At 38.1% G+C, this 9,194-nt stretch overlaps 1 pseudogene; it reads right to left on the bottom strand.

Moving 5' to 3' along the window:
- Positions 1–5,781: 5,781 nt before the first annotated feature.
- The window catches only part of LOC128111436 (collagenase 3-like), a 108,351-nt pseudogene continuing 104,938 nt past the window's right edge, over positions 5,782–9,194 (bottom strand).

Genomic DNA, 9,194 nt, shown 5'->3' with positions numbered 1-9,194 from the left:
AAACTTGAGGACTTGGAGACCCTAATAGCAATTCTTGGTAACAAGAAAGTTTTAGTAACCCTGTGGATGCACTAAAATTTAGTATCCTGTAAACACATGTTATTAAATGCCACTTGGTTGACCACACACGTTCACAGTTACTGGTGTGCACATGTTTCATACAGATGGGCATTCCACTCTGCAGTCCATATCTTATATCCCTTCTATCCATTGTGTCATTGTTGCTGGTGATATAATATGGTCAAAGTTAGGCTTCAGGTATATAATATGCAGAATAACACAAAATATTTAAGTTTACTATATGCAGTAATATAAAGGTGTGTAATGTTGTTAAAAATATAAACTAATAATTTAAGCTATAAAGAATAAGAGCAGATATTTTAAAAAAAATCAACAATTGAAATAGGAGTTCGTTCAAATAAAAATGACAATGAAATAGAAAAGATTTTACTTCGATATAGAAGGAATACATGTGCATAGAAGTAATTTATAACAAAGAAAGAATCAATGTAAACAGCCAATCTGAAATGAAAGAATAACAAGACATTAAACTTCAAAAATTGGTGAAGGGAAAAGAGTCATTGAATGACTACTACCACCTGTATATCATGATAAATTTGACTGGTCAAACCATTATTCATCCTTCTTAAGTATCACAGAATTCAGTTAGTATACATCATTCCACAGCAGTATTTGTTAGTTTATGGATGAGTACACACACATACACACATATATTAATTACAATCTTAAAGCTACAAGTCCATTTTATTTTGTTATTTTTCTCATGGTGCTGTGAACTGAAACCATGGTCTCATATGTGCTCTGCAGGTATTCTACCACTGAACTCCTCCCACACCCTTGAACATTCATGTCTTCTGGGAAGATCCCATGCATGATAATCAATACAGCCAACACAGCCAGTAAACTGCTTAGCTCATAGATTAGGGTTTTTTAATATCTGCATAACTCACTTTTTTATTCATTAACATTAGCCTTACAAGAAAAGTTCAAGTACTATTTTAGACAAAGCAGTCTTAAAACTTATGTAGGAGAATTAGAGAAAAAAATTTAAATAGTTAATAAAATCTGTATATTAACTGAAAAGTTATTCTAGGAATAACAGAAAGAAAATAATTATGAGACTGATTTTGCATTTGTATTTTTGTTTTTATTTCATGATTTGTTTCCTCTTTTTGCTTCCAGTTACAATTTCTCCTGTGTAGCATGTGGCTTTCTGTCAGAAATATTCCTTACATTAATTTCTGTAACTTTGTTCATGTTTTATATCAGCATTCTTACTTATGAATTTGCACTTTTAAAAGATTCATCATTATGCCATTATAGGCTTACTGTGTCCTTCTTTCAATACATGAACCTTAAAATTACCTTAAAACAAAAATATATTCTTAGATTGAACAAATTACCCTGTGATGGGGGATGTCTTTCTGTACTCTGTGAATGTGTGTTGCTCTGATTGGTTAATAAATAAAACGCTGATTTGCCAGTAGCCTTGCAGGAAGTATAGGTAGGATAAGCAGACAAGGAGAATTCTGGGAAGAGCAAGGCTGAGTCAGGAGTCACCAGCCAGACATAGAGGAAGCAAGATGACCAGGCAGTGTAGCTAAGTTTTCCTGCCTGGCCCACAGTCAGGATAAATCTCTGTCACCCGCCAGTCCCACAACCACTCAGACCCGACCAAGTAAACACAGAGACTTATATTGGTTTCAAACTGTATGGCCGTGGCAGGCTTCTTGCTAACTGTTCTTACAGCTTAAATTAATCCATTTCTATTAATCTATACCTTGCCACGTGGCTCATGGCTTACCGGCATCTTTACATGTTGTTTCTCATCATGGCGGCTGGCAGTGTCTCCCTCACTCAGCCTTCCACTTCCCAGCTCTATTCTCCTCCTTGTCCCACCTATACTTCCTGCCTGGCCACGGGCCAATCAGTGATTCATTTATTGACCAATCAGCAACACATTTGACATACAGACCATCCCACAGCAAGGCAGAACTGAAAAAAGGTACCAAGCCACATGGCTAAACATAGATAAGAATTATGGGTTAATTTAAGTGTAAGAGCTAGTCAGTAATAAGCCTGAGCTAATGGCCAGACAGTTATAAATAATATAAGCTTCTGTATGTTTACTTGGGGGACATGAGTGGGAGAGATTTGTCCCGACCGACCACCAGCCAGGACACAGGAAAACTTCCAGCTACTACACTGCCCAGAGTCATTCTTTATGTAGGAAGAGAAAAACAAGAACAGTATATACAAGCAACAAGTTATAAATATCTTAGATATAGCATTTTAAAATTCAGATAAACTAGTTTTGCTCTCATTAACTCTATCTTATCAAGACCTCATCTCACTTGACTTGTGCAAAGCTTTAGTCTTCTTATTAAAATTCATAGCGAATATGTATAAAACAAATAAGGTGGGCTGCTGCCATTCCCCTTGGTTGCTTCCCTAACTTGGTGATAAGACGCTATTGCTGAAGATGCTACACACTTCTCATACCTGATGTGGACGACTTGAGCTCAAACCGACCAAGACGCTTTCTTCTTCAAGACTAGCTTCCACAGTGCCTGAAGTTGCTATGCCGGCTGTCCAGGGAGAAAAGCAATTACTAGTCCTATCCGTCTGAAAACCCAGAAACCGAAGCAGCGATGAGAAGAGCAAGACATGCCCAAGGATACAATATTGATACATCAATCTCTGCGTAACCAAGAGCTGTCTAATTGGACTTAAGACCCACTCAACATGGGAGAAATCATGCCTGGCACTGTAAACCTAACTATCCATGCCTGGTGAGATTGTGGACCCTAGAGGAGAATCTACTATTGACGTTTTCCTAAGCCAGTATAATTCCTAACTGCATTCTAAATACTTCTCCATATACATTCAGGTTAAGTATAGCTCTCACTCTTCATCAGAGAAGCTCTGAAACAGATGGAGAGTATTTCAGGAATCCACAAACTGGTCTAAATGCAGTGAAAACTGATCAGGGTGAGCCCAACCCAATTTATACGCATACAATCACTACCCCTAAGGGCAAGGAACATGTTGGAAGTGGGTGTACATGGAAAGCCAGAGAACTACAAGTTCTATGGTGAGATGGTATCCTCTATATATGAGGGGGAGCTGCACCCATTACTAGGAACTTCTGATCCTCCTGCCTCTACCTTCGTTCTTCTGGGATTACCTGTGTGCACTGCCATGCCTAGCTTTGTGAAATGTTGGGGATTTAACCCAGCGTTTTGCACATGCAATGACCTACATCTCCAGTGCTAAAATTTCCATTTCTTTTGTTTTTTTAAATCTGGATTTTAAAATCCCTTTCTGCCTACATGTCTAACAATAAAACAAAAGCCAAGAAGTGCCCAAGTAGCACTTCTTATCTAAGGACCAGACCTATTTCTTCTGTTTTGTTCTTAATACCTCTTAAAACTGAGACAGGACTGAGCGGTGGTGGTGCACTCCTTTAATCCCAGCACTCAGGAGGCAGAGGCAGGCAGATCTCTGTGAGTTTGAGGCCAGCCTGGGCTACAGAGTGAGATCCAGGAAAGACACAAAGTTATACAGAGAAACCCTGTCTTGGAAACCAAAAAAAAAAAACTGAGACAGTTATGTGCCATTCACTAGTAACCTTCCACTCCTATTTTTCACACATAAGAATGCTTTTCTCTTCACTGTTGCTAGAGTTTTTCCCAGTCCTCCTTGGCCCACAGTCAGGACAAATCTCTCTCACCTGCCAGGCCCACAGCTGTTCAAACCCAACCAAGTAAACACACAGAGACTTATATTGCTTACAAACTGTATGGCCATGGCAGGCTTCTTGCTATCTAATTCTTCTATCCTAAATTAACCCATGTCTATTAGTCTATAAGTTGCCACATGGCTCGTGGCCTTCCGGTACCTTACATCTTGCTTGTCATGGTGGCAGCTGGCAGCATCTCCTTCTCTGCCTTCCTGTTCTCTCAATTCTCCTCTCTGTTAGTCCCGCCTATACTTCCTGCCTGGCTACTGGCCAATCAGTGTTTTATTTATCAATCAGTCATCCACAGCACCTCACACGACCTCCCTCGCTCTTTCCATGCATTTGAATTTCATATAGAACAAAGGGTTCAAGGTTTTGCAAGTAAAGCCAGAGATTGAGGAGGGCTTCATGTTATTCTCAATTGTTTATTGTTTTCTGTCTTGTTAATCTCTCTCTGAAACCTAAGCAGTTATCTGCCCCTGAGGGAATTTCAAAAATGGCGGCTCATGCTGAGCAAAAGGACACAGATGACATCCCAAACGTTTTATTCCACTAACTACTGATCAGATAATTTTATACATTATTTGAATCAAGAAACACAAATGTTAAATCATTAGTTCTGAGGCCGGGTGGCAGTGGCACACGCCTTTAATCCCAGCACTCAGGAAGCAGAGCCAGGCGGATGTCTATGAGTTTGAGGCCAGCCTAGTTTGCAGAGGGAGATCCAGGACAGGCACCAAAACTACACAGAGAAACCCTGTCTCAAAAAAATCATTAGTTCTGCATATAGTCTTTTCATGCTACAGTTTATCAGACCATTCTCTCTCTCCATCTCTTTTTTTTTCAACTTAAAACACATTTTTTATTAGAAACAACATAAACACAGTCTAACACATTGTGCAAATACACACTTCTATTCCATTGCCCCAGTGTGATAAACACCATCCCTCAGCAAAATCATTGTTTTCTTGGTGACCACCATGTATCAGTAGTTGCCAAGTGTCAGACACTAAATAAGCAATGAGGAATTAAGGAACAAAGGCAGAAGGATTACCGGCCAGCTGACACGGTCTTCATTCTGGCCATCCTAGAAGATCTGCTTCTACTCACTCTGTCTGCCTTACTCCCTGTCATGTAAGTCATTGGAAAGTGTCCATGTATCAAAACGGGGGAATGAAAACAATTAGGTGGATAAATAGGGTTGAAACACTAGTTTTATTCTCAAATAATCAAATGATTTATGAAAAAGCTATGCTATTGCTTAGGTATTTTATAACAATTTTAATTTTTTACTCTATGGCCTTTGAAAGACCTGAAATCCTTTAATAAAAAGAGAAAATCCCTGTGTCTCTATTGTCTATCAAGGTGCACAGTCCTTGAGTGATGACCCCAAATGAAAATTAAGCCTAATGCAAAGCCATCTATACTTAAAGTGGCTGTTATCCCCTTCCTGTAGTGACTTTGGTATTTTCTTAGTGTTTATGTGAAAATGGGTTTAAATCTGAATATTCACAGTGCAAAGCCCAAATCACTCCTTTGGAAAGTTGTCTGCTAATGTGTATTTTACAGGCACTTCCCTCTATCTATGTTCACCTGTGGCTACCATACACTCCCCAAAATTTCCATGTGTGTGTAAGTTTATATCTTTTTGTAAAGACAATTTACAGTTATATAAATATAATTTATTTTATTCCTTTTAGGAATTTTTATAAATATATTAATAATTATGTTCACTCTCATCAACAGATGGATCCCATGTTTGCTGTGGAAAATATCAATCTTGTTTTTCATAGCACCCAAGAATCAGGTGATACTTGGGGTTCTCAATTTCATTACTTTAAAATTCTTCAATGTGGTTCCAGCCACAAATAGTCATATAGATACTGCATGCTCAAAGATATCTTACTGAAGCCTGTTCCCAGAACTAAGCTTTCTGTTGTCTCCCAACCCCACCCACACATCTGAAATTGTCATCCCAAATTCTCTCCAGAAGTTAAGTAACAGTTTTGAAAAGATGCTTAACACCACAACAAGGAATTTGTTGCCATGACTCGAACAGTGCAGTTACTCCAGATACTGTATTCAAACTGTGTGGGCCCATTGAAAAAGTAGATATAGCCATTTTTCTCATAGACAGCATCTACTTTATCACCAATTCTGGGGAATTCTTCTACTGTGAGTCAGGAATAGTTTTCATCATCATCGTATCTCCACACCTGGCTCCCAGAGAAGAAGAAGGTCTTGCCCATGTCCTTGAGATGCAAAGCAGCACTTATCCTCTTCACCTCTTTTGGAAATCCCAGGTCAGATATCTTTTTGGGATATCTGTCATAACCATTGAGAGCCCAGAATTTTCTACCTCTAAAGATGAACATAAGGTCATGGGATGTATGTTCATAGGCAGCACCCATATGGTTGGGAAGTTCTAGCCAAAATGATTTTGTCAAAAACAGCTCTGCCTCAACCTGCTGAGGGTGCAGACGCCAGAAGAATCTGTTTTTAAAGATCATGGTTTCTCCTCGGAGGCTGGTAATGACATCAAGGGATAAGCCTGGGTCATACTTTTCTGGTGTTCTGGGATGTTTAGGATTGAGGTCTTCATCTCCTGGACCATAGAGAGACTGGATTCCTTGAACATCATCATCAGGAAGCATGAAATGGCTTTTGCCATTGTAGGTATAGATGGGAAACATCTGGGATTCTGGGTTCTTGGAGTGGTTCAGACCTAGGGAGTGGCCAAGCTCATGGGCACCAACAATAAACAAGTTATAGACTTTGGAGCTGCTCATCCAGGTTCATCATCATCAAAATGGTCATCCCCTCCATAATTTGGTCCAGGAGGAAAGGCATGTGCCAGAAGACCAGAAGGTCTATCAAATGGGTAGAAGTCACCATGTTCTTTAGTTACAAAAGATATCATGATATCAGCAGTTCCATCATGGATTCTGGTGAAATTCAGAGGTGTCACATCAGACCAGACTTTGAAGGCCTTTTTGAAGGCCTTCTCCACTTCAGAATGGGGCACATCGGGAGTATAGTTCACAATTCTGTAAGTTAAGTTCGTCTGGGACCATTTGAGCATTTGAGGGAAAACACTGTATTCACCCACATCAGGGACTCTGCATCTTGGTTTTCTCATGATGTCTAAGGTGGGATCGTCAAGTTTGCTAGTCACTTCTAGGCCAAAGAAAGACTGTATTTCTCAGAGCCTATCAACTGTGGAGGTCACTGCAGACTTTTTCAGAATTCCGGCATCTTTCCATCTCTTTGTCTAAATAATATATATATATATGTATATATACTAGATAGATTTAATATATATATTAGATTTACACATAGTCTTAAAGAATTATCCATCAAATCTGATACTTAATTTTAATGAAAACTCAAATTACTACAAAGTTAAAGCAAATGATTAAAATCCTGAGCATAACGTTTGTTTGAACTAGAAAACTTAACTAAGAGGGTCTTTTGGAAAAGATGCTTCAAATGGAAGTCCAGCTACTATGCCATACTAGTTAAATAAGACAGTATTAAAATGGAAACAGAACTGTTAGTGTTATAAAGATCCAGATCCATCCTGTAAAATCCTGATTTCCTTGCAGGTGGACACAGTAAACACGATGAGGTTATGATGATGATCACAGCCCACCATATGTAGTTGGCCCTTATATGGTTGGGGAAAGATAATGGTTATTAAAGGGATTAAGTGTTCCATCTTTTACAGTTGTGGTGGTATTGTGTTCCCCAAAATATTGTGTACCAGGACTTCATAATTAACTCAAACATTTTCTTACAGTAAATAGCATATGATCTATGTATTAAAGTTTTTAAATGTGTCTTTCCAGCTAGCTACCTGTGGGAAGAATATTCACCTCGTTAAGAAAGTTTATAAAGAAGTTTTATTCTCTTAATAATAGGGGATTAGTCCCTCAGCCTTTTGCAGACATGCGTGCTTCCAAATGACCTCTGCAGACAGTAGGGGGTGACCTGCCCTTACTTCACTGCTTTCTTCTAGATATGAATTTACTGATTGGATATTTGAAACAATTGCATACGAGTGTTTGAAAGCATCATTCTAAACTCAGAGTAAGTGGCAAAATAGTCAATCAGGTGCACGTGGTTTTGTGCTGGATAGCTATACAATTAAAATTCAGAGTTCAGTATTGCTATTGTGTGCATTTTTAGTCTTGTGACTCAACTGGTTTTTATATGTGTGTATCTTAGAACTGAAATGTTTTCTTCTTCAGCTCCTTCTTTTCTTTTACTTGTCATTCTTGGAGAAAAGAAGATATCTGTTCAAGTAATTTAAAGAAAGATTTTTTTTTTTTAGCCAAAGTAATATATCAAAACTTTGTTAAGGAAGAGATGAGCAGACTGTGGTCTCTGGCCTTGTTCACCTCCATCATTTTATAAATGAGGAAATTAGGTCCCAGAGAGGGTATCTACTGATTCAATTGAATTTATAACCCTGTGTTTATAACTCCTCCAAATATTATTTTAGACAGTTCACAGAAAGGGCAAATATACCAATATAGATGAAATACAACAAAAGTTGGGAACTTGGATTAAAAGGTAACCAAAGCAGTATGACCATAATATTATCTCTAACATCGCATTGCATCAGCACAAATAGACATAGGTGTACTGTTACTTCAGTGTGTTATAATCTCTAACATCGAATGCCATCAGCATAAACAGAAGTAGGTGTACTGTTACCACAGTGCGCGATAAAAGCAATTACACTTTGAACAAGGTTAAGTTAGCAGATAGCAGGATTGTTTTATTCTGAAGGAAGAATCAGGATATCCTCTTCACAAGAAAAGTTCAGGTGGCTTAATAAGCATTGACATAGCAACACCAAAGATGAAATAATAAACAAAAAAGAACATAGAAAATAATGGAACTTTTGCATGCTTTATCATAATACCAATGCATAATCCTGCTACTAGGTTTTTAAACATGAAGAACAAATGTGTCAAATATTTTTTTTAAATTGTGAATAAGAGAACCTTTCTAATGGCCAAGATTTTCCATAACCATTGAAAAAAAATAAAGTTTTATGGAAACCATCAGAAAGGACATTTTTACTTTTAAAGTACATCATTCAATATGATGAGTTCATAATCAGGGTTAGCAATATGTTTCCAGAATGCTAGGATGAGATTTATAAAGCAAGGAAAAAGACAAACAAAAACGACTTTTGAAAAAAAAGATTAAATTATTTAAGTGATAATGAGACAGCACAGTGGATGAAGTGTTTGCCTCATGGGACCATGAAACGAAGTTTGATACCGAAACCTACATGAAGGTGAAAAGAGAGAACCTACTCCACAAAGCTATCCCCTGACATTCATACTGTACTGTGGCATGTGCAAACTCCCTGCCCATCGTATACATGTGCATGTCCCCACACACAATAATAATAAAT

This window comes from Peromyscus californicus, unplaced genomic scaffold (genome assembly GCF_007827085.1).
Source record: "Peromyscus californicus insignis strain IS unplaced genomic scaffold, ASM782708v3 Scaffold_16__1_contigs__length_79575227, whole genome shotgun sequence".
Taxonomy (NCBI): Eukaryota; Metazoa; Chordata; class Mammalia; order Rodentia; family Cricetidae; genus Peromyscus; species Peromyscus californicus.
The sequence above is the reverse complement of the archived record's forward strand: the minus strand, read 5'-3'. Positions and strand labels throughout refer to the sequence as shown.